A 26,859-nucleotide genomic window follows, 5' to 3' on the forward strand; every position below is an offset into this window, starting at 1 on the left:
AAGAGGGAGGCAGACAGAAGATGTGATGACAGAAGTCAGAGTGATGTGATCACTGCCTTTGACGATGGAAGAAGGAGCCTCATGGCCAAGGAAAGCAGGCAGCTTCTAGAAACTGAGCAGACAAGGAACAGATTCTCTTACAGATCCTCCAGAAGGAGCACAGCCCTGCCTACACCTTAATTTTAGCCCAATGAGACTGTGACCTCCACAATAGTAAGATCATAAATTTGTATAATTAAACCAACTAAACTTATGGTAATTTGTCACAGCACCAAATAAAATGAATACAGTGACAGTCTGAGTACGGCACCATCATGAGGAAAATCCAAGAGGAATATTGTGGCCTGCGAAGCCAGGAAAGGGAGATCATTTCTTCATTTTAATAAGCACGGTTAGTACTTTAACCAGAGTTAATTATCTCAGACAATACAACAATGCACTATCTCTCCCTAACGATAGCTCAGAAGTATATAGCTCTTAGGTGTCAGACACTATTATAAGGGTTTTAAATGTATTAATGCATTCGATTATCATAAGAACACTATGATGAAAATACTTTTATTTACCCCCATTTTTCTGATGAAGAAACCAAGATCCCGAGACGTTAAGTAACAATTCCAAGCACACAGAGCTAGGAAATTGGCAACACTGGACTTCAAATCCAGGCAGTCTGGCTCCAGAATCCAAATAAGTGCCATCCAGAGCAGTCCTATGAACTTCAGGGGTGGAAGACTTAAAAACCAAAACCGGGGACTTCTACACCCAAAGCTGGACCATGAGCACGGTGGCATCTATGTTTCCAAGTGTAGGAACATCTGCTGTTTTTGTCCACTCAGCACCACTGCCGCGTCATTTGGTGAGTAGTGTGTCAAGTTTTCTTGGACAATAACCTCCTCCCACATTGCATAGTCACCGTGGACTGTCAATCAAGATGCCCCCCCCCCCCCCCCCCCCCCCCCCCCCCCCCCCCCCCCCCCCCCCCCCCCCCCCCCCCCCCCCCCCCCCCCCCCCCCCCCCCCCCCCCCCCAACAATGCACTATCTCTCCCTAACGATAGCTCAGAAGTATATAGCTCTTAGGTGTCAGACACTATTATAAGGGTTTTAAATGTATTAATGCATTCGATTATCATAAGAACACTATGATGAAAATACTTTTATTTACCCCCATTTTTCTGATGAAGAAACCAAGATCCCGAGACGTTAAGTAACAATTCCAAGCACACAGAGCTAGGAAATTGGCAACACTGGACTTCAAATCCAGGCAGTCTGGCTCCAGAATCCAAATAAGTGCCATCCAGAGCAGTCCTATGAACTTCAGGGGTGGAAGACTTAAAAACCAAAACCGGGGACTTCTACACCCAAAGCTGGACCATGAGCACGGTGGCATCTATGTTTCCAAGTGTAGGAACATCTGCTGTTTTTGTCCACTCAGCACCACTGCCGCGTCATTTGGTGAGTAGTGTGTCAAGTTTTCTTGGACAATAACCTCCTCCCACATTGCATAGTCACCGTGGACTGTCAATCAAGATGCCCCGCCCCACCCTCCCCCCCCACCCGCGGCCAATGCCGTACAAGCCAGACCAATACAATCCCCTTCCCCTCCCACCCCTGGAATTTGAATCTCTGAAAGATTCGCCTTAATTCCTGCTCCTGGTTCCTGTCTTTTCTAAAGCCTACACGTTCTGCTTTTTCTCTGATTTGGTGGGCAACCCCATATCCTTCCAATAAAGTCTTTTTTCATATACGTGTACAAGAGCCAGTTACTGAAAATGAGTATTCAAGAGATTTCATATTTGTTAAGAACCCAATCTGTAAATTGTCTTTCTCATCAACTGAAAAGAGGCTGGAACACTCCTCTCAGCCCTAGAAGAGGCAGAACATAGGAGGCTGATCAGAGAATAGGCAGAGCTGGTAGTGAATGCGGCTGGGGACTGCAGAGCCATGCAAATAAAATGAAGCTGCAGTCCGCTAATTAATCAGAGGCAGTTTAGGAAGTAGACAATTTTCCAAAGCAATTACTGTTGCATAGACTATGTATCCAGAGTGAACTGTGAACAATGATTCAACCACCGCAGCATCCACTAGCATGGACCCAATCAATAAAGGAGCCACTGAACCCAGACGACACGGGAGGCGAATGAGGACCCCGCTGGCATAATTAAATCTTGGATTGTCTTCATGTACGGCTTTCAGTAGCTACCTTGATCTAGTGAACATTAGTGACCATTGCAGTCAAGATACTGTTGACAGAGCTGACAAATCAAATAAGGATTACTTCCCACAGAACGCCACCTTAATAGGGCTCATTTCTTTTGTAGTTACTATATAAAAGTAGGACAAGAATAAAACTTATTTTGGATTCCCTAGACTTCTGCAGGCCTGTGCATCATTGCAATCTAAAAATGTTTCATTAGGATGCATTTTTCCTCTGCAGTACCTATTATATGTACATCTAAATATCCACAGCCTCCAATCTCTCAATGTTAAGAAAAAAACTTTGAGATCAGCAGCAGTTTCACTGACCTGATTTTAACAGGTCTTAAAGTCACTTTCAGTTGTCAAAACTTTTTTAATTACAAAAAGCTACATTTTTCCAATAAATGAAATGTCAAATGCTTTGAGATTGCCTGAGGCAGACTTTTTAAAGTGTTGTGGGGTTTATTTTTTTTTAACTCTCCATTCGTGACTGATTTAGGGACATTAAAGTCCTTATGATTACTGTCATCACCCCTCATCTTTTTCAACAATTTTGTCCTAGATTCAGCCCATAGAAGACAAGTTTTACTGTCACTCTTTAAGAATGTCACTAAGGGGCTTCCCTGGTGGCGCAGTGGTTGAGATTCCACCTGCCGATGCAGGGGACACGGGTTCGTGCCCCGGTCCGGGAAGATCCCACATGCCCCAGAGTGGCTGGGCCCGTGAGCCATGGCCACTGAGCCTGCGCATCTGGAGCCTGTGCTCCGCAATGGGAGAGGCCACAACAGTGAGAGGCCTGCGTACTGCAAAAAACCAAACAAACAAAAATTAAAATAAAAAAGAATGTCACTAAGAAGTCATTCTACTTTCCTGAGATAGCTAACTCCATGATTAGTAGATCTTATGAGGAAAAATCTCCAGTTTAGTCTTTTGACTGCATGTCATGCATTTCTAAGGTCATTAAGAGAACAAGAGCAAATCAAGAATGCATTCAGGGCTTCCCTGGTGGCGCAGTGGTTGAGAGTCCGCCTGCCGATGCAGGGGATGCGGGTTCGTGCCCCGGTCTGGGAAGATCCCGCATGCCGCGGAGCGGCTGGGCCTGTGAGCCATGGCCGCTGAGCCTGCGCGTCCGGAGCCTGTGCTCCGCAACGGGAGAGGCCACAACAGTGAGAGGCCCACATACCGCAAAAAAAAAAAAAAAAAAAAAAAAAAAAAAAAAAAAAAGAATGCATTCAGATTTCAGTATTTTTTTTTATTACAAATGTATATCGCAGTGGGTCTAGACTCAACAGTCATCAGGGTTTGCTTTTGTATCTTTGTTTGTTTACATCGCCAGTATTTATCTTATAACCAGAAGTTTGTACCTTTTGACCACCTTCATCCAATTCCTCCACCCTTCACTTTCTGCCTCTCATAACCACAAATCTGATGGCTTTTTCTGTGAGTTTGGTTGTTTTTTGGTTTGTTTTTTTTTTTTTAAAGATACCGCGTATAAGTGAGATCATAGGTTTATCTTTCTCTCTCTGAGTTATCTGAGTCACTTCATTTAGTATAATGCCCTCAATGTCCATCCATGTTGTTGCAAAGGGCAGAATTTCCTTCTTTTTTGTGGCTGAATAATATTCCAATTCCATTGAGTGTATGCATGTGTGTTTATGTCACATTTTCTTTATCCATTCATCTGTTGAGGGACACTTGGTTGTTTCCATGTGTTGGCTACTGTAAATAATGCTGCTGTGAACATGAGGATGCAGATACCCCTTCAACATAGTATTTTTGTTTCCTTTGAATATGTTCCCAGAAGTGGAATTGCTGGATCATTGTTCATCAGAATTGACTTCTCATGAAAGCTTACCCACTAATTAGCTATGTGTCAGGGATAGATTGCAAAAAATCTCCCCAATCCCTCACCTTTCCCTGTCTTAGCTTCTACCATAAAAAAAAAGTGAAATCTATTCCCCTGCCCTTGGAATCATAGCTGTTTTCATGATTTGTTTTGGCCATAAGAATGCAACTAAAGTGATGTCATGTGAGTTGCAGGTCTAGGCCACAAGGAGCCTTGCAGCTTCTACTCTGCTACTGAAACCTGACACGACTATGTGAATAGAACTGGGCTAATCTGCTGGAGATTAAGAGGTCATTTGGAGGGGCGCTCTAGCTACTTCAGCCATCCCAGCCAAGGTCTCAGACATAGAAGTGAGCCAAGTCAAGAAAAGCTGAGCCTAGTTCAGACTATAAGGACTGCCATCAGAATGATAAGCCAATTAAGTGATTGTTATTTTAAGCCACTAAGTTTGAGGATATTTGTTACCCAGCAAAAGCTAACTGATATAGCAGCCCTTACACAGAACAGTTAAGCTCTCTAGGTTCTGTAAAACAGGGAAGTTGAAGTAGCACTAGAATTTTCTCATTGTAAAAACATTCTTACTAATATATTTACTAGCTGGTTTGCTTCTTAGCACCCAAGTGGAAGGAAGATAAAATGAGATTCACACAATTGTATACAAGGATTCAAGGTGTATAGTATAGTATAGTATAGTATGTGAGAATGCTTGCAAACATTAAAGCATTATACAAAATTAAGCTGTCATTGTAATCACACACAAATCGAGACTACAATTTAGTCTAAGGAAAAGAAATAAAGACCGGCATAAAACTGTGGAGGGGTTGCTCCTTCTCCAAGGCAGCCTGAAAAAGGGTGAGGAAGGAACTAGTGGTTATTGAGCACCTGCAATGTTCCTGATTATTTACGTGCATTTGCTCATATAACCCCCAAAATGATCTTATAAAGTAGTGTTATTATCAACCCATCTGAAAGATGAGGAAACTAAGGCCTGGAGATGGTAAATAATTTGCCTAAGTTCAGAATAAGCTATAACAACAAAGGTATGGATGCATGAGGGGTATGAATTTCCAGTTTTCATAACACCGTCTGTCATCCACCAATGCCAAAGTATTTTTATTAGGTTGGCCAAGAAGTCCATTCGGTAATATTATGGAAAAACCCAAATGAACTTTTTGGCCAACCCAATACTTTATCTTTATAGTATGTTTTATTAATATGTCTGGTAGAGTAAGTCCCCCATCATTATTTACATTTTTCAAAAACCTCTGTTATTCTTGTACATCTCTTTTACTTGATATTTAGAATCACCTTATCAAGATTCTAATTGACATTGCCTTAAACATATAGGTTAATTCTGGGGGAAAATGACAGTTTGGTAGTCAGACTAATGCCCCCCCAAAGATGTCCATGTCCTAACGCCTGGAATCTGTGAATATGTTATGTCACATGGCAAAGGGGAATTAAGGTTGTAGGTGGAATAAAGGCTGATACTCAGCTGACCTTAAAACTTTATATTTATTTTATTTATTTATTTGGCTGTGCTGGGTCTTAGTGCAGCATGCAGGATCTTCGTTGCCACATACAGGATCTTTTAGCTGCAGCATGCGGGCTCGTAGTTGCGGCACGCGGGCTCCTTCGCTGTGGCTCGCCGGCTCCTTAGCTGCAGCACGGGAGCTCCTTCATTGTGGCATGCGAACTCTTAGTTGTGGCATGCATGTGGGATCTAGTTCCCTGACCAGGGATCGAACCTGGGCCCCCTGCATTGGGAGCACAGAGTCTTAGCCACTGGACCACCAGGGAAGTCCCCAGCTGACCTTAAGATAGGGAGATTTTTCTGGATTAACTGGGTGTGCCAAATGTAATCATAAGGGCCCATAAAAGTGAAAGAGGGCGGAAGAAGAATAAAGTTAGAGGGAGATATGACTATGGAAGAAGGGTTAGAAAGGTGCAATTTTGCTGGCTTTGAAGTTGGAGGAAGGAGACTGCAAGCCAAGGAATGCACTGGAGGTTGAAGATACTGAGGAATTTATTCAGATATTCCTATTACCCCTCAGTTGAGAGCTGTTCCTGGGGCCATAAACTGCCCCACATAGGTTGTGTCCCCATGAAGCTGAGCAAGCTTTTGCAGTGCCAGAGAAAGCCCTTGGCAAAAGAGCAGAGATATACAGGTACTTGGCAGTGAGAAGCTACAGCTTACTGGGAATGTCCATAGCTTAAAGTGACTCAGGCAAGCCCAGAGAACATTGAGCAGAGTATCAATGGCATTTATTATATTAGATACCCTCTCTCCCCTAATGGCTCTTGGAACAGTTCCAAGGTCTCCACGCAAATCTCTCATCACTTCCAAATTTAATATCTCCAAACTTATCTTTCTCAATAACTCAGGAAAGCCACAGTTCATCCCCACTTTCATGACTTTCCCCAGGTAGACACCATACCTGAGTAATTGGAAAAGTACTTTTTATTTTATTTTTATATACAAGCTCTTCAGGAGGAAGTGTGGCTTTAAAACCTCAAAGACTGAGATTTCTACTCCCAGCCATGATGGAATAACTGGGGCTCAACATACCCTGCCACTGTAAACAACAAAACTGGTCAAAATATATAAGACAGGGACTTCCCTGTCAGTCCAGTGGTTAAGACTTCACCTTCCAATGAAGAAGGTGCAGGTTCGATCCCTGGTTGGGGAGCTAAGATCTCACACGCCTTGCAGCCAAAAAACCAAAAACATAAAACAGAAGCAATATAGTAACAAAGTCACTAAAGACTTTAAAAAATGGTCCACATCAAAAAAATCTTTAAAAAAAAGAAAATAAAATATATATATATATGAGACAATACTTTTTGGACTTTGGATAACAGGCAGTACAGGATCGTAAGGATGTAAGAAAAACAAACAACAAATAAGGTGAATCATACAATCACTCCAGTTTTCTGCCTAGAGGCAATTTCTGGACTGTGAGGCAGAATCCCAAGCATAGCTGGGAGGTGCTGCTGAACTGAAAAGACAGATAGTCTTTCTAGTGCTACTTCAACTTCCCTGTTTTACAGAACCTAGAGAGCTTAACTGTTCTGTGTAAGGGCTGCTATATCAGTTAGCTTTTGCTGGGTAACAAATATCCTTCCTAAGTTCAGGAAGACTTAGATGGCTGGAATTTCTGGGGCAGAGTACCAGGGAAGAGGGACATGTGCAGAGAAAATAGCTCCAAAAATAAACTTAAGAGTACTGTTGAATCTGTTGCTAAATATCAGTACTAATGTACATATGCATAAGGTGAAAATACTTGATGTTGGTCAAAAGAGAAACTGGAGCTATAATCAATAATTCCCAGAAATCACACAAGACTGTGAGATGTTTAAATTCTGGGAGGCTAGAGAAATTTCTTATTGAACATCCAGACCTTCAATGAAGAGCTCAGAGGATCACACTTTAGTAGAGAGGCTAAACTAGCCCTAGAGTAAAAGCTATTCTAAATCTACGCTAAGGAATTCCCTCACAGTCCAGTGGTTAGGATTCAACACTTTCACTGTGGGGGCCCAGGTTCGATCCCTGGTTGGGGAAGATCCCACTAGCTGTGCAGCCAAAATAATAATAATAATAATAATAATAATAATAATAATAAATTCACACTAATAAAGCTAAAAACAAGCCTCTATGGGATCAAGTTGATCTGTAAGTAATTTAAATGCCTGTTAGTACAATGCCCAATACTCCTTAAAGAAAAGCAAGACCTAGCATCCCACAATGTAAGAAAACAATGTTCAGCAACCAATCAAAAATCATTAGACATACAAAGAAACAGGAAGATGTTATTCATAACCAGAAGAAAAAAATCAGTTACCAGAAACAGAATCAGAAAGGACAGAGATGATGGATTTAGTGGGAAAGACTCTGAAAGAGCTGTTATGACTATGTTCAAGTATTTAAAGGAAAACAGGAGCACAGTGAGAAGAAAAATGAAAGATATGATAAATATCCACACAGATTTTTGAGATGAAAAGTACGTAATCTGTAATGAAACATTATATATACTGAAAAGAAACTCAATAGATGGGACAACATAAGCTGGACCCATCTAACAAAAGGACTAGGTCATTGGAAGATAGTACTGAAGGTTTCATGCAGAATGCAACACTGAGAGAGAGAAAATATATCAGAGAGAGTATATAGAGGCCTACAGCTCAACAACAAAAAAAATCCAAAAATCCAAAAATTGGGCAAGGGACATGAATAGACATTTCTCCAAAGAAGATTTACAGATGGCCAATAAGTACATGAAAAGATGGTAAACATAATTAGTCATTAGGAAAATGCAAATCAAAACCACAATGAAATACCGCTTCACATGGATTAGGATGGCTGTTATCTCTCTCTCTCTCTCTCTCTCTCTCTCTCTCTCTCTCTCTCTCTCTCACACACACACACACACACACACACACACACACACACACACACACAAACTGAAAGTAAGTTCTGCTGAGAATGTGGAGAAATTGAAATTGCAATCCTTGTGCATTACTGGTGAAATGTAAAATGTTACAACCACTGCAGAAAACAATTTGATGGTTCCTCAAAAAGTTAAACATAGAATTACCATATGATGCAACAATTCCGCTTCTCAATATATACCCAAAAGGATTAAAAGTGGGGACTCAAACAGATACTTGAAAATCAATATTCACAACAGCGTTATTCACAATAGCCAAAAGGTAGAAACAAACCAAATGTGTATCAACAGATAATGGCTAAACAAAAAGCAGTATATACATAAAATGGAATGTTATTGAGCCTTAAAAAAGGAAGGAAATTCTGATGCATGCTACAACATGGATGAACTTTGAAAATATTTTGCTAAGTGAAATGAGCCACACACAAAAAGACAAATATTGGGACTTCCCTGGTGGCGCAGTGCTTGGGAATCCGCCTGCCAGTGCAGGGGACACGTGTTCGATCCCTGATCCGGGAAGATCCCACATGCCACAGAGCAACTAAGCCCGCGTGCCACAACTACTGAAGCCCGCACGCCTAGAGCCCGGGCTCCGCAACAAGAGAAGCCACTGCAATGAGAAGCCCACGCACCACAGCAAAGAGTAGCCCCCAGTCGCTGCAACTAGAGAAAGCTCGCGCGCAGCAACGAAGACCCAACGTGGCCAAAAAAAATTTGGCGGGGGACAAATATTGTATAATTCCACTTATATCAGTTATCTAGGATAGGCAAATTCATAGGGAAAAAAGTAGAATAGAAGTTACTAGGGGTTATGGGGGTGGGGAAGTAATGGGGAGTTATTATTTAATGGGTACAGAGTTTCTGTCTAGGATGATGAAAAAGTTCTGGAGATGGATAGTGGTGATGTTCGCACAACCTTGTGAACACACTTAATGCCACTGAATTGTACACTTAAAAGTAGTTAAAATGGTAAGTAAATTTTTGTTATGCATATTTTACCACAATAAAGTGTCAGAGAGAAGTTGAGGGACATGGAAATTAGGTTGTAAAGTTATATAATATGTCTGATAGGGTTAGAGAAGAAGAGAAAGGGGGAAATAGCAAAAAGGGCAACTTGGAGAAATAGCATTTGAGAGTTTTCCTGTATTTAAAGAATTGAGTCCTCACTTTTTAAAAAAGTGTACCCCAAGTACCAAGCAGAATAAAGATAAATCACAATCAAATACAGGCATATCTCACTGTATTGTGCTTTGCTTTATTGCACTTCCCACTTATTGTGTTTTTTACAAATTGAAGTTTTGTGGCAAGCCTGCATTGAGCAAATCTGTTGGCACCACTTTTCTAAAAGCATTTACTCACTTCATGTCTGTGTCACATTTTGGTAATTCTCACAGTATTTCAAACTTTTTCATTATTATTATATTTGTTATGGTGGTCTGTGACCAGTGATCTTTGCTCTGACTATTGCAAAAAGATTACAACTTGCTGAAGGCTCAAATGATGGTTAGCATTTTTAGCTATAAAGTTTTGTTTTGTTTTGTTTTGTTTTAGGCCACGCCACACACATGTGGGATCTTAGCTCCCCGACCAGGGATAGAACCCATGCCCCCTGCAGTGGAAGAACAGAGTCCTAACCACTGGACCACCAGGGAATTCCCCAGGAATAAAGTATTTTTAAATTAAGGTATGTACATTGTTTTTTTAGACATAATGCTATTGCACATTTAATAGACTATAGCAGTGAAAACATAATTTTACATGCACTGGGAAACAAAAATTTGTGGGACTGCTTTATTGTGATATTCACTTTATTGTGGTGGTCTGGAACTGAACCCATAATATATCCAAGGTATGCCTGTATATTGTGGTGAAACTGCAAAATACCAAAGATTGAGAGAAAATTTTAGTTACTAACTCTACTACTCAAGGTAAATACAGCTAGATGCTGGTGTGTGTGTGTGTGTGTGTGTACAGAATATTATTCAGCCATGAGAAAGAAGAAAATCCTGCCAATGGCAACAATATGGATCGAACTTGGGGACATTATGCTAAGTGAAATAAGTCAGACAGAGAAAGACAAATACTGTATGATATCACTTATATGCGGAATCTTAAAAAGGCAAACTCATGGAAACAAAGAGGAGAATGATAGTTGCCAGGGGCTAGTGGGTGGGGGAAATTGGGAGATGTTGGTCAAGGGTACAAACTTACAGTTATAAAATGAATAAGTTCTGGGATCTAATGTACAGTATGATGACTATAGCTAATAATACTGTATTGTATACTTGGAAGTTGCTGAAAGAGTATATCTTAAATGTTCTCACCACAAGAACAAAATGGTAGTTATGTGACGTGATGGAGGTATTAGCTAACGCTGCCGTGGTGACCGTTTTGCAATATATAAGTGGATCAAATCAACATGTCGTACATCTTAAACTTACACAATGTTGTGTGTCAATTACATCTCGAAAAAGCTGGGAAAGAAGAATAAAAGCCTTTCATATGACCTTCCAAAGATCCAGTCTCTATTTTATAGATTCTTGTGGTCTTCCACTGGAACTGCTGTATCCAGTCAGGAGATAAGGGGAAAGCACACCAGCTCATGACTGCCTCATATCAGAAGTGACACATCCCTCACAGTCACATTACAGGGGCAAGAACCACTAGCCACATGGCTCTGCTTAGATGCAAGGGGACTGGGAAATGTAGTTTAGTTTTGCACCCAAGAAGAGAAAATTGGGTTGTTTTGTTGTTTTTTTTTTTAAATACACAATGTATTTATTTATTTATTTATTTATTTATTTATTTATTTATGGCTGTGCTGGGTCTTCATTTCTGTGCATGGGCTTTCTCTAGTTGCGGCAAGCGGGGGTCACTCTTCATTGCGGTGCGCAGGCCTCCCACTATCGCGGCCTCTGTTGTTGCGGAGCACAGGCTCCAGATGCGCAGGCTCAGTAATTGTGGCTCACGGGCCCAGCCGCTCCACGGCATGTGGGATCTTCCCAGACCAGGGCTCGAACCTGTGTCGTCTGCATTGGCAGGCAGATTCTCAACCACTGCGCCACCAGGGAAGCCCGAAAATTGGGTTGTTAATCATGTAGCTAGTCTCTGCCACAGCTACCAAAGAGAGAAAGAAAGAAAAAAAAAAGAAAGATGATCTACATCAGAATGACAGTCTGATGACAGACTGCAAAACTAAAATTCAAGAGTGGGGAACAGTTTAACACAGACTCACAGACTGGCCCTAAAGTACATAGTAAAGGAAAAGATTTAGCCCACAAAAAAAATGAAACTAAAGAGAAGTAGGAAATGAAAAACAACAGTGATCATGGGAATTATTTATATTTTGGTAGATTTGATGACCTGTTATAGGTTTTTTAAAAAACATCTATATTTTACCCAAAAAATTAACTAAAGAAGAATTTAAAAGGAGAGATCTCATTTGCAACAATCACAAAAATGATTGCGTCCCTACCAATCAGTTCAACCATTATTAAAGAATGTAAAAGAATATCTAAATAAAAAAAGAAAGAGAGGGTGCTCGAGGATGGTACATCAGTCAGCTTAGGCTATTGTGCTGATTTTGGAGGTAAGAATCTGTTGCCTCTACTATTCCTACAAAGTTCCAGAATTCCGACAAATTCAGAATTCAGGGCTCACTCTATTCTCTCTCATTCTTGCTTTCAAAGTGGACCAAATCTTGGCTAGGTATATCTCTTACTTATAGTATCTCCCCAGATGCAGACAATAGGGGTGAAGCCACATAACTAATATTGTCTCCTTCCCTCTCTCCCTAAACCCATAGGCTCATTCAGCACAAGATCTGCCTCTCTGAGGTATCACTAGTGATGCTTTACCAAATGTTTGCCACTTCATGATTGCCTTCTTTCTAGCCTTTAATAACTGTTTCTTTTCCAAACAACACTTAACTTCAGAGCCAATGCCACATCACTTGATGTTTTTCATGGCAGCATCCCACTTTGGGTCCTGATTATCTCCTTTAGTCAGCTTAGACTTAGTTATAAAGCAGTAACAAATGGCACACAGAAAGCTCTGTGCCTTACAACAACAAAGTTGACTTTTGCTTTTGTTCCATTTCTATCTCAGCACAGCTGTGGCTCCACTCAAGTTTGTCTTCATTCTGGCATGCTGGCTGTAGGGGCAGCCACGATCTGGGGCATGGCTGCTCTCATTGGAAGAGTGAAAGGAGACGTGACGGCTCTTGAATTTTTGTTCAGAGGTGGTTAAAGTAAGTCATGTGGCCAAACTTTACCTCAAATGGACGTGGATATATGATGCTGTTCTAGCAAGAGGAAGTGACTATTTTGAATAATTGTGTCATCAACCACAGATATGAAAACTCAATATTGAAAAGACGTCAATTCTTCCAAAATAAAGTGGTTAGTTTGATGGAATTCAAAAGAATTCCAACATGGTTATTGCTGCTGTTGGGGGTGGGAGCTGGGGGGATGTATGTATATGTACGTACTCAGTTTTGGTTTCTCTCATCTGTTTTGATTTTGTAGAACCCGCAAAGCTGATTCTAAAATTCTTACAGTGATACACAGTACCAACAACTGCCGAAGCCATTTGAAAGGAGACAATCAAGGAGGAGAGATTTCCTTTGCGCAATATTCTTCCTCATCATAAAGCTATACTATAAACTATGAGATTAGGACACTGGGACAGAAATAAACTCAGCAATTTCATTTCTAGGAATATAATGTAAAGATATTATTACACAGATGGTTACAAAGAGATGCTAAAGAATTTTTATCTGTGATGTGAATTGCACTGTTTACAACAGCATAAAATTGGAAATAACCTATATGTGCATCAATAGTTGAATGAATAATTTGTGGTACATCAAAAAGCAGAAGGCTAGATTAACTGTTTAAATGACCCAGAGCTGCATATATCAATATGTCTAAATCTCAAAAACATACTATAGGGTTTCCCTGGTGGCGCAGTGGTTGAGAGTCTGCCTGCCGATGCAGGGGACATGGATTCGTGCCCCGGTCTGGGAGGACCCCTCATGCCACGGAGTGGCTGGGCCCATGAGTCATGGCCGCTGAGCCTGCACGTCCGAAGCCTGTGCTCTGAAACGGGAGAGGCCACAGCAATGAGAGGCCCGCATACCGCAAAAAAAAAAAAAAAACTATAAATAGAAAAAAGGAAGTTGCAGGACCCATAATTTATAATACCATTTATATAAAGTTTTTTAAATGCAAGAAATACCACGTATTATATACATACAATATATAGAATAACTATATTAGTTATGTTTATACATATATGGAGTTATAATATTCATATTATTATGTGTAATATATAATTCTGGAACATATAACATCTTGGCAAATTCAGGAGAGTGGTGAATTTGAGGAGAGAGAGAGAGGAATGGGTTGGAGGGGTCAATACAGAGGGCTGCGTTGCTCTCTGATGTTTCATTACTTAGAACGTATCTGAAGCAAACATGGCAGAATGTTAACATTTGATAAAGCCAAGTGTTAGGTAGACAAGTATTTCTTTTATTTTCCATAACGTAGTGTGTTTACAATATTTCATAATAAAATAATTCTAAGACCTAGCAATAGTCAGTTAACATTTTCTACTGGAAACTTCCAGACATCTACTACGCAGATATATATACAAATGTCCAAGTTCATGTTTTAAACAATATTGATCTCCTAGACTTTATAGTACTTTGTTACATTCTATTTTCACTCCAAGTATCATAAATAGCTTTTATGTTAATGCATATATATTAAAAATACCTTAATGGCTTATTTCATTATACATTTGTATCATAATTTTAAACCAGTCTTGTCTTGTCATACATTTGTTTCCAATATTTCATTGTCATAGTCAAAACCACATTATTTAATAAATGTCTTTGTCCAATTATGTGATTATGCTCATAAAAATTACTTAAAGTGAAGATGCTTAAATAAAGGAAATGCACTTTTTAACTCTTCAACACATATTGCCTAAGTTGTCCTTCAGAAAAATCTATTCCAATTTACACTTCAAGTGTGCCTGAAATTGTGTTTCTCCTCTATTTTAGTCTTTACCAGTTTTAATAATCTTTATTATTTAAAGATCCATTTTGGAAACCTTAACTTCCCAACTGACAGAGGGCAGCCAGAGCTGTTTCTCCATAACTGGTTGTCCTAAGACAGCTGTGTTTGCTTAAACATAAAATTTCTCAACAAACTAATTATAAATTGCATTTTGCTGAGTGAGAAATGTGACAAATCTTGGGAAAATATTGTCTATACCCCTGAGGCCAGTGTTATATATTTTATGATGGGTATCTTGAGCTCTGTAGGAAGTGTACAGTTCTCTTTCATTTCAGCTGGTGACTTGTCCTGAAGCCTAATTAGTCTAATTGGATAGGGAGATTCAAAGGTTAAGAAAAGTACTCCAGAGCAAGGTTTTTTTACTCCACTGGCAATTTCCTGCTGTTTCTTGAAATTGCCCTCAGTTCCCAAGTGACACTTCCCCTTTCATTTCTAACAACAGACCAATGAAAATTAAAATCATGTTCCAGGTTTTGGTAAATGTGGGCCTCACCCTCCCAGTCTCTGCTTTGACAAGTACTGTTGGGATGCAACAAAACAAAAAACTTTAATCAATGCAGTGCCATGTGAAATGAGATACAGAAGAGGTCACCTTGGAGGATCTTATTAAAGTTAACCCTTCTTACAAACTTCTTACTGCCTAAGAAATTGCTTAAGCAAAATAATAATGTTTTACATGGTTTTAAGTACAAAAAAAATTACATAAGTAAAATAGGTCCTTTGACTCCTACTATAGAATAGAAAGATCAGTATGGTTTTTTATTGACAAAAACTTACAGTGAAATCGATAATTGGTTCTGTCATCTAATTATCATCAGAAATACGTCTTAAGATCAATTACTCTAAAACACCATTATTTTGGACAGATGATCCTGTATCACAATTAGGCTTACCTGGGAGTGACAGCAACCCAAAAAACATCGCTTAACCCAATTGAAGTTTATTTCTCTCTCATATACTGAAGTATAGGGTTTATCTCTCAGGCTCTGGAGTGCAAGAGACTTGGCTTCCAGCTTACTAGTCACTTTCTTCCTCATCCTTCCCAATCAGCATAATGTCACCAATGTGATGGGTCAATGTGCTATCCTGTGGGACTGCCCATATCCGTTTGGACTATGTGATTACAGAAGACAGGCAAGTTAATACAGCCTTGTGGCAAAACTGTAAATGCATATGTTTGTCCATTTCAGTTAAATGACAAATGTTTCTGATCCTCTTTACTGACTGGGATAGAAAGGAACACATCTGCCAAATCAATGGCTGCCTATCATGTACCTGACACCATGTTAATCTGCTCTAACATAGATACCAGGTCTGGCATGGCAGTTGTGGATGGGCCTATCAAGCAGTGGTCCATGATCATTCCCCAGGATCCACCCAGTTTCTGCAGGGTCCAGACTAGGAAATTTAAGGAATCATGAGATCCTTTTAGATCCTTAAGGTGGCAATAATCTACACCATCCCCTAGGATACAATACTGTCTTTGAGTTACTACTTTGGCTGCTGGGGATGAGGGTGAGGGAGTAAAGGGTAGAAGAATGGTTGTGTTTCATCCACTTGGTCTTCCCGATTGTAACAGCTCTTAACCCACACACAGGCCAAGCACCAGTGTGGGGGTTAAATCAATTGCCAAGTATGTCCATCACAACTATACATTCAAAGATTAAGAAAATGGCAATCAGGTGGGTCCATTAAAAAAGTGGAGACATTTTATGGGACTTCCCTGGTGGCGCAGTGGTTAAGAATCTGCCCTCCAATGCAGGGGACACAGGTTCGAGCCCTGGTCCGGGAAGATCCCACATGCCATGGAGCGAGTAAGCCTGCGAGCCACAACTACTGAAGCTCGTGCACCTAGAGCCTATGCTCCACATCAAGAGAAGTCACCGCAATGAGAAGCCCGCGCACCGCAACGAAGAGCAGCCCCCGCTCGCCGCAACTAGAGAAAGCCCACGCGCAGCCACGAAGACCCAACGCAGCCAAAAATAAATAAAATTTTTTTAAAAAGTGGAGACATTTTAAGCTGGACTTTGGCCCCCATATGCCTCCACTCTAATAATGGGCCATAATGACGCTCTGAGTCCCTGCATATCAATATCAACTCAGAGCCTTTGTCCAATTGTCCTCAAAATGTCTGCACATTTCCCTTTCCCAACTGTAGGGGAGCAAAACGAATTTTTCTTCTACTCTTCTAGGTGCTTGGCTGAAACCACACTGTAATACAAGATAAAAAGGAAAAACACAAACAGAAGTTTAATAACATGTATAAGTCCTGTGTACATGGAAGATGTTTTTCTGGGAGATACCAAGGAAAAATGTGGAAAAACTCCCCAAGATGGCCCAAACCACCACCTTAAATATCATCTTCAGCTAAAGACAAAAGATGTTGCGGTGGGTGGGAAAGCCAGTTATGGAAGGTTATCAGAAAAAGCACAGAAAATGAGGGTAAGGTTGTTACGCAGGTGTAAGTCATTGCCTTCTCCATTGATAAGAGTTCCTAGAGATTCACCCATCATTCTCCTGGAACAAAGAGGGAGACACCCTTACAAATGTAGATTTCCCTTATAAATGTAAATGTCTCTTACAAAAGGATAACTTCTACTCTGTTTTCAGAGATTCTCCTGTGCCTGACATTTCTTTAAAATCATCAGCTCAGGGGCTTCCCTGGTGGCGCAGTGGTTGAGAGTCTGCCTGCCGAGGCAGGGGACGCGGGTTCGTGCCCCGGTCCGGGAAGACCCCACATGCCATGGAGTGGCTGGGCCCGTGAGCCATGGCCTCGGAGCCTGTGCGTCCTGATCATCAGCTCAAGATAAACCTTATGCTAAAGAGGCGTATTTTGGGATGGCAGATTCTGCTCCCCTTCAAGACCAAAGTGAGCAAGGAAAAGGAAGTTATACTGGTCATTTGCTGTGTGGGTAAAGCATGGTTACTTCCCTTATATGGAGCAAAGGGAAGTCTTGGAGCTGAGTCAGGTAACTTGTGCTGAGCAGGCAAGTGCTGATTGATTGACCCAGACCTTCCTTTTCTGGGAAAGAAAGCATGGAAACTTAGTGAAGTTTTGGTTTTCTGATATGGGGCTTAGCATGAGAGACTCCACCTTGGGCCTAATCTGTTTTTTTAACACTGGGAAGCCAAAATATTTAGGGGCATGCCCCACACATCCTCAACCCATATATCAGATTCCCAGGTTGCCCAAAACGAGGCTCTGACCTTGGCATAATAGACTGCCTCAGTTGAGCGTTCAATCATCTTTGAAGGTCAGTGAATATAACTATTGAATCTTGAGTTTTGTCTTCAGCTTTTTTGGCTTTTCCACTGCAGGAGATAAGGGTCTCTTTGTAAACTACCAAAGAGGCCTTCTTGGCCTTCACACCTGTTTTTCAATTGTTTACTAACTGCCCTGAGTTTTTCATTATCTCTCTGTAGGGTGTAGATGAACCGTAACAGCACCCAGAGAATTCCACAGTTCCATTGTTCTTATATGCATTGCCACTTTCCCCCTCACCTCACTCCCACTCAACATCTCTGGACTTTTCAAATCCTGGCACCAGCCTGAGCATTCCCCTTCCAACAGAACCTTCTCCCAAATCACCACTAGTGTGAGTGTTAGCAATAAGACCACATTAGGCCAGGAATTGTCTATGTCCTACATACGACCCAGGATGGGGGTCCTCATTGCCAGACAGGTAGTAAGTGACCAGTCACCAGTTCCCATCTTTTTTTTTTTTGGCCATGCGGCAGGTGGGATCTTAGTTCCCCACCCAGGGATGGAACCTGTACCCCCTGCAGTGGAAGTGAAGAGTCTTAACCACTGGACCACCAGCGAGGTCCTGACCAACTCCCATCTTTCCTCCTCCTTTCTCAGACCACTTTCAGTACCAACTGTGTCAGGTCCCCTGAGAAGCACATGGAGAGACAGAGTGAGAAGTGCTAAAACTTTATTGGGGCCGTTCGATACTTGGGGAAAATGAAGAGAGAGGAAGCAGAAGTAACAGAGAAAGCCTTTAAACTGTGATGCAGATTAGACACCTATGGGAAGAAAATGGAGTAGAAAGTAGAATCAGAGAGAGAGAACCTCAGGCTTCAATGCAGATCTGACAAAGTCTCAGCCAACCCAGTGGGGAGCTCTGAACAAAGATTGCCCGTTAGTGAAGACCTATGTTTGGCAGAAATGGCCAGGCCTTTGTAGCCACATGATGCTCAGTCACTGGCTAGGGCTTGCCCTGGAAGAGCAGGGCTTCACAAGGACGTGCTAAGGCACATGCTAAAGACACTGAATTTGGGGGCTGTCAGCTAACTGCACTCTTTGCAGCTGATGAACAAGTTCTTTCTTGAATGAAGATACAAGTGGCACATCGTGTTTGCCATCGCAGGGGAAAACAACAGACGTCTACCTCATTTTCATCCGTAATATGAATACCTTCTATGCTAAACATGTAAGTTATAGAGAATTTCATTCTCATGGTTCCTTTTCAAAGAAAATTGGCTCACCTACAACCTCCACAGGGAGAAAAGTAGACAAAAAGTATATAATCAATACTATAGTATTAATACTATTTATTAAGCACCTGCTACTTTTAGATACTAAACAAGGTGCCACGTAGAAATTCTCTTTAACCTTTACACTATTCATTGCCCATGGGTAACCCTCATCTCCAAGGATGGACCATTTCACACTATTGGCAAAAGTGAACAGAACAGGGACTTCCCTGGCGGTCAAGTGGTTAAGAATCTGTGCTTCCAATGCAGGGAGCGCAGGTTTGATCCCTGGTCGGGGAACTAGGACCCCACATGCCGTGTGGCATGGCCAAAAAAAAAAAAAGAAAAGTGAACAGAACAAAAGCTGCCACCTTCCCTGACTCAGGTTCAGGTTCACTCTGGTCCCCTTTCTCCCACCATTTTATTTTATTTTTTATTATTTTTTTGCCGTACACGGGCCTCTCACTGTTGCGGCCTCTCCCGTTACGGAGCACAGGCTCCGGACGCGCAGGCTCAGCGTCCATGGCTCACGGACCTAGCCGCTCCGCGGCATGTGGGATCTTCCTGGACCAGGGCACGAACCCGTGTCCCCTGCATCAACAGGCGGACTCTCAACCACTTGACCGCCAGGGAAGCCCTACCATTTTATTTTTTGAACTCTAAATTTGTGTGTGACTTTGGCTGACACACGTTCCTGGCTTCATCTCTGGGTTTCTTCTCCTTTTGGCTACACCTGGTTTTCCTTCTCAGCTACTCAGATACAGTGATACAGACCTTGGTCCATTTCCTGACCCCCACACTGGTACCCTCAAGTCTCTGCTCCCAGTCATGAGGGTAAAAGGCACCCAACTCCATCTTCCTCCTACACAGGGGTTATCCCTGCTTGGTCTCCTTTAGTTGGGGAACAAGAAAAAATAACTAATCAGGCAAGATAGATATTGTTACCCCAATTTACAGATGAAGAAACTGAGTCCCAGAGAATTTAGGTAATTGCTCAAAAGCTGTTACATTGTGTAGCTAGGTATACCAGGTATTGTTAAGAGACATTATTTAAAACGTGGGAAATAAGGGGAGAATTGGGTTGCCGGTCTTTCAATGCCATCTTACGATGTTGATAGGATCACCTGAGGACTAATTATCTAGGGGATGTGTCTGTATGCATTTGCCATTTACTATTAATGAAGGGCTCAGACTCTGAAGTTATATGGTAATTATTCTGTCCAATAGAAATTATAACCCCAAAGTTACAGTTTCATTGCGCTTTGGACATTACCCAGTTTTTTCTCTAACTTAGTAAATTTATTTCAAACTGCCTTTCCTGGTGGACAACAAATATGCCAGTCCTCAAAATGTTCTTTGAACCAGCGTTTGCATCTTTCTGATCCCCTCACTAATGAACTGAATAAAATCATTGATCTATGTCCGTTCTGTATTCATATGAGAGCCATATTATTAACTTTGGAAAATCAATCTTTGACACCATGAGGTTTGACTACAAAGTCCTTGGTCTTTCCTTCTATTAGATGACCTTTCAAGATGGGCATGCCGATATATACTGGAACAGGAAAAGAGCTGTGACCCTCTGAGGTTAATTTTCTCTAGAATTGAGAGAGATATCTTATGCTGCTTACCTTTGCTCATGTCAAGGATAGGCCCCCATCTTGGGTCATGTGTTTGAGAAGAGCTTTCCTCTTACAGTGATTTCTGAAGGAAAGAATAGCTCAGGTACATTGACCATGAGATGGGCCCCCAAAAGTTGTTCCTGAGATTTTTGAAACCTTGAAACAAAGCCTAAATATATGAAGCAGAGGCTTGAATTCCTCTTTGAGGGCTCTCTTGCTTTGGGAAGTCGTTGGGAGACATAAAAGTAAAGCCAAGATCTTATTCCGGAATGGACTAGGAAGTATTAATCTACTCTGGATACTGCAAAAAACTGTGTTCCTTGTGAGGAGGGTGACATGCTGAGAGTTTATGCTGCTTTGTGTCGTGGTAACTATTGATGCCTGGCTAGAGGCTGGAGCCCCTTCTTCTACTCCTAATATACAGAAATGCTAGATAAGATAGGAGAAAAAAATGTTTTAAACATAGTTGAGTTCAAAAGCAAATCTCTGGGTGCCAGAAGAACAAGGAATGTTAGAATCAAAGCAGTGAGGAGGAATTGAAGCCAGGCAGCTTTTGGAGTACTGAACCTGGAGACGTAACTCAGGGGCTGCACTATCGACATGAGAACCGGACTGGAACCCAGGCTGAAGCAGCCAGTCAAATCAGGAAACCATACCTAGGCTCTCTGAATAAAGGTGGGCACTAGAAAGGGGTTTCCTTGTCCTTAGTCAGAGAGTAGAAGTAGAATGTATATAAGAAGGGTGCCCACCGTGGGTCACTGGAGGAAACAGAGCTACTGCAAGAAACTGGAACACTGAGTGTGATCTCTGCCTGGGGATGGGTACAAGTTTGTACCACCTTAGACTATGAGTTTCCTCTGCTGAGAAACTTACTTGAAACTGATCTGAATCTATGCATTTTGCAAGGCCAGAGCAGAGGCAAATGTTAAACCATCCAACTGAGATACCTCCTCAACCAGGGCACACAGAGGACTCTCATGGAAGAGAATTCCCACTGAAAATGAGCTCACAGCAAAAAAAAATTACGAAGTACATGAGGACATTCTCTGCCCAGAGGGTCTGCTGAGAGATGCTGATAATCAAAGAATCCATTGCAAGAAACCACAGAGAAATGTAACAGATGTAGGGGAACCATCCTCTCCTTTTTCCTTTTCCTTAATAAGCGTATTACAAAGGAACATTTGCTTCTTTAAGCAATGGAAAGGGTTTTACCTTGGTTTTGGCACCACTGGAAGCTGATTCTGAGACAAGCAATTTAGTGTGAGCAGGTCATTCGGGCTATACAGAAATCACCTGGGGGTGGGGAGAGATACAGAGAAGGCAAGGCAGATAAGGTGCATTTTTAAGCCAACTACTACGGTGGGCACCTGAAGCTTAACTTTATGGGGCAACTCTGGAGAAATGGTATAAAATACACAGCTCTGAATTATCGTACCCAAGAGAAGCCAGAGCTGGGGTATTAATAATGAGATATAATTTATAATGGGGGATAATAATTACAGTGAGAGTTTTGGCTGGGGGCTGTTCGCAGAGAGTTCATTCCCTGGCACTTCTGCCCTGCTGCCCCAAGGAGAGTAGTGCCAGGAAACAAAACAAAAAACACTTTACACACAGAGATGCCGCTATTAGCCAGTGGAAGTCAGAAAAAACACAATGAAGTGATTAAGATGGGAGGGCAATGGATGGGGCGCTGAGAGTGTCAGCTACAAGCAACTTCAGACTGTCTCTGCCTTTTCATTCCCTTTACCTACCTGGGGGTGGAGAGAACACAAGTAGAATATAGAGCCCCTTCTCTGGAGGGCATTTGTAAGTTTCTTTTTCCCCTCTGACTCTCTCCTAGTCCTGGGAAGACTTTACATAGCTTTAGGTGGTTCTGATTGATCTGGGGTTCTTCCAAATCTTTCTGTGTCTAGCCTGAAGTCTTCAGGGGCTTGGCTTTTGATACCCAAACCACTCAGGCTCTTGTGATCCAAACTCTTTTCTCTCATAAATATCAGTTCTGCAAAGAGCTTCAAAAGCATATTTTGTAACACAACAGTAAATGATTCTTTTCTCTCTTTCTGCTCCTTTTAATAAGGGAAGTGATGTAGGGTTATAAAGGAATTACTAATAATGAAAATCACATTGCTTTAAATTTCAAAATCCTCTTCTGCTACAGGAAGTATGGTGCTACTTTGTTTTCTATAAATCACCTTAAATTCTATTTTGTCTCCATTCTCACTGGGCAGGTGATCTCAATCATTATTGGGACAACTCCCCTCCTGCTGTTACATCAGGATCTAAAAGCCTTGTAGAGAAAAGGGGGAAAGCCCTATGCAGTAAGGAATTTGACCTTGCCAAAAGAGTGGTCTGGTCTTTGTCCTCGCTCTTGGAGGTAACTTCTAAACACTTGGAAATTCCCTTGTGATAGGAGTGTCTTTGTTATGCACAGTGAGCTCCTTGGACCACACCTGATATTTTATGTTAGTGACTCTGTGTAGCTGGCCATACTAGGAAGACTAACCATAGAGAGGTGATAGGGAGGTGGGGGATGGAGGTTCCATTCAACCACATTTCAATCAATCATACCTACATAATGAAGCCCCAATAAAAACTCTGAACAAATAAAGCTTGGATGAACTTCCCAGATGTCAGAAGGGTAAAGCATCCTGAGGACAACGGAATCTCTGAGTTTGGAACCCTTTGGAACACTCCCAGACTATGCCCTATGTATACATTTTTGACTGATTTTAATGTGTCTTTTTCCTATAATACATGTAACTGTGAATATAATGGGTTTCGTTGAGTTATGTGAGTCTTTCTAGGGAAATATCTAACCTGAAGGTGGTTTGAGATACCTCTGCTTAGCACTGTTGGTGGGAATGTAAATTGGTGCAGCCACGATAGAAAAACTACGGAGGTTCCTCAAAAAATTAAGAATAGAACTACTATATAATCCAGCAATTCCACTTCTGGGTATATATCTAAAGGAAATGAAATCATTATATTGAAGAGATATCTGCACCCCCATGTTCACTACAGCACTATTTACAATAGCCAAAACATGGAAACAACCTAAGTGTCCATCAATGGATGAATCAATAAAGAAAAATTTATATATATATATATATATAGTGTGTATGTGATTATTTATATATATATATAATGAAATATTATGCAGCCATGAAAAAGAAAGAAATCCTGCCATTTGCAACAAGATGGATGGACTGAGACAAGATTATGCTAAGTGAAATAAGTCAGAGAAGATTAATATTGTATGATCTCATATGTGGAATCTAAAACAAAACAAAAAACCAAGATCATAGAAAAGAGATCAGATTCCTTGTTACCAAAGGTGGGGGTGGGGGATGGGTGAATTGGATGAAGGTGGCCAAAAGTCACAAACTTCCAGTTACAAGATAAATAAGTACAGGTAGTCCCTGACTTATGATGGTTCAACTTACCATTTTTGACTTTACAATGGTGCAAAAGTGATACACATTCCACAGAAACTATACTTTGAATTTTGATCTTTTCCCAGGCTAGGGATATGTGCGACAATATTCTCTCATGACACTGGGCAGCAGAAGTGATCCATGGCTCCCAGTCAGGCACATGATCATGAGAGTGAACAACCAATACACTTACAACCATTCTGTACCCATACAGCCATTCTGTTTTTCACTTTCAGTAGAGAATTCAATAAATTACATGAGATATTTAACACTTCACTATAAAATAGGTTTTGTGTTACATGATTTTGACCAAGTGTAAGGTAATGTAAATGTTCTGAGCACATTTAAGGTAGGTTAGACCAAGCTATGATGTTCAGTAGGTTAGGTGTATTAAGTTCATTTTTGACTTACAGTGTTTTCAACTTACAATTGGTTTATCTGGACGTAACCTCATTGTAAGTTGAGGAGGACATATATTGGGGATGTAATGTACAACATGATAGTTAACACTATTGTATGGTACATTTGTAAGTTGCTGAGAGAATAGTAGATCCTAAAAGTTCTCAACTCAAAAAAAATTTTTTTTGTTTTGGTAACTATATGAGGCAATGGCTATTAACTAAACCTTGTGGTAATCATTTTGCAGTATATGTATGTCAAGTCAGTATGCTGTACACCTTAAAATTATACAGTATTGTGTGCTAATTATATCTCAATAAAACTGAAAAAAAAGAAAGAAAGCCTTGCACTCGTAGTTAATGTCAGAATTCTTGGGCAGAATTGGCAATCTGTTAGACTATGTCTTTAACCTGCAGTTTGGCTAACTCCAAGCAGGCCCCTCATCTTCCTTTCATCATAGCTGATTATTCTGTTGTCAAAGACTGAGTTTCCCTTGAGATACAGCAGTCCTTTGCTTTGGGCCCTACGTGGGTCACGGAATTTGCAGAGGTGAGGATCCACATAGCTATGTCCACCAAGCCCTTTGAGCATTGCTGCCTTCCTGAGATTCTGCCAAATCACTGCCCCTTTTCACTCCTTATCAATAAACGTATTCATAGTAACACTGCTCATAATAGCCCCAAACTGGAAACAGTCCAAATGTCCATCAAAGGTAGAGAGGATAAATAAATTGTGGTATAGTCATACAATGGGATATTATACAGCACCAAGAATGAACAAACAACATGACACAAAACAACATGGATGAATCTCACAATCTTAATGTTAACTGAAAGAAACTAGAAACAAGAACATTTAGGAGAGTAGAATTTGCCACCCTAAAATATGTCTCTTTGCCATATTAACTGTTTTAAGCGATTATTTTCCGAGAGAAACAGCAGACATGGAAAGGGCTCTGAAAATCAAGTAGGTGTTGCCCTTTTGTAAGAAACGTTTACATTTGTAAGGGAAATCTCCATTTGCAAGAGGACCTCACTCTCTGTACCTGGAAGAGGAGGATAACCAAATATCTAGAAACCTATCAATGGAGAAGGCAATGACTTAAATCTGCATCACAATCACCCTTGTTTACTGTGCTTTTCCTGGGAAACTCCCATAACTGACTCTCCCCACCCTCAGCCATCCTCTTTTTTGTTTAGCTGTGGATGGTATTTAAGGGGAAGGCTTTGGCCATTTTGGTGAGTTACTCAGTTTTTCTGGGTGTCTCCCCTGTAAACATGTTAATAAATGTTTGTTTGATTGTCTCCTGTTAATCTGTCTGCTGTCAATTTAACTTTTAGACCGGCCAGAAGGACTTGGAAGGATAAAGGAAAATTTCTTCCTCCCCAACAAGTACAAACTGTATGGTTTCATTTACATAAATTTTAAAACCAGGTAAAACTAATCTAAAGTACTTAAGTAAGGATACTAGTTGAAGGATAGCAGAATATGCCGCCTCCAAATATTCCTCTTTGGGGCATCCCTGGTGGCGCAGGGGTTGAGAGTCCGCCTGCCGATGCAGGGGACACGGGTTCGTGCCCCGGTCCGGGAAGATCCCACGTGCCGCGGAGCGGCTGCGCCCGGGAGCCATGGCCGCTGAGCCTGCGCGTCCGGAGCCTGTGCTCCACAACGGGAGAGGCCACAACAGTGAGAGGCCCGCAAACCGCAAACAAAACAAAACCAAACAAACAAAAAAACAAATATGCCTCTTTGGCATAAGGATTATTTTGAGGTGGCATATTTTTGAGAAAAAGTAGACACAGGAGAAGCTCTAAAGTCAGAGTAGAATTTACTCTTTTGTGAGGGAAATTTACATTTCTAAGGTTAATCTCCATTTTTAAGGGTGTCTTTCTCTCTGGACCAGGAAGAAGAGGATGACTCTAAATCACAAGGAACTCTCATCGTGGAGAAAGGCATGGACTTAAACTTGCTAACAATCTGTGTTTTTCTGGTAACCTTCCATAACTGGTCTCCTTACCCCTCTTGAAGATGGTATTTAAGGTGGTGTCTTGGGCCATTTTACAGAGCTTTACTCAGTTTCCCTGGGTATCTCCCATGTACACAGAAGGAATATATATTAAACTGTTTTTTTTTTCTCCTGTTAATCTGTCTTTTAGTATGGGAGACTCAGCCAAGAGCTCAGAAGGATAGAGGGAAATTTATTTTTGGTGGTTATTCAAGGGGTAGTAACTGAAAGAATGCACAAGAGGGCTTCTGGGACCCTAGAAATATTCTCTTCCTTGATCTGGATACTAGTTACATACGTGTGTTCACTTGGTGAAATTTTGTACAGCTACACACTTATGATTTGTGCA

The 26,859-nt window shown here is 41.1% G+C and overlaps 2 non-coding genes across 2 annotated transcripts; one reads left to right on the forward strand and one right to left on the reverse strand.

The window, feature by feature from the left end:
- Nucleotides 1-5,770: 5,770 nt before the first annotated feature.
- On the reverse strand, nt 5,771-5,843 carry TRNAG-CCC (transfer RNA glycine (anticodon CCC)). Its single transcript has one exon. It is a non-coding gene; the product is annotated as a tRNA-Gly (tRNA).
- Nucleotides 5,844-7,533: 1,690 nt separating this feature from the next.
- TRNAE-UUC (transfer RNA glutamic acid (anticodon UUC)) lies at nt 7,534-7,605 on the forward strand. The gene has a single exon. It is a non-coding gene; the product is annotated as a tRNA-Glu (tRNA).
- Nucleotides 7,606-26,859: the final 19,254 nt, after the last annotated feature.

Source organism: Lipotes vexillifer, unplaced genomic scaffold, assembly GCF_000442215.2.
Source record: "Lipotes vexillifer unplaced genomic scaffold, Lipotes_vexillifer_v1.1 scaffold207, whole genome shotgun sequence".
NCBI classification, from domain to species: domain Eukaryota; kingdom Metazoa; phylum Chordata; class Mammalia; order Artiodactyla; family Lipotidae; genus Lipotes; species Lipotes vexillifer.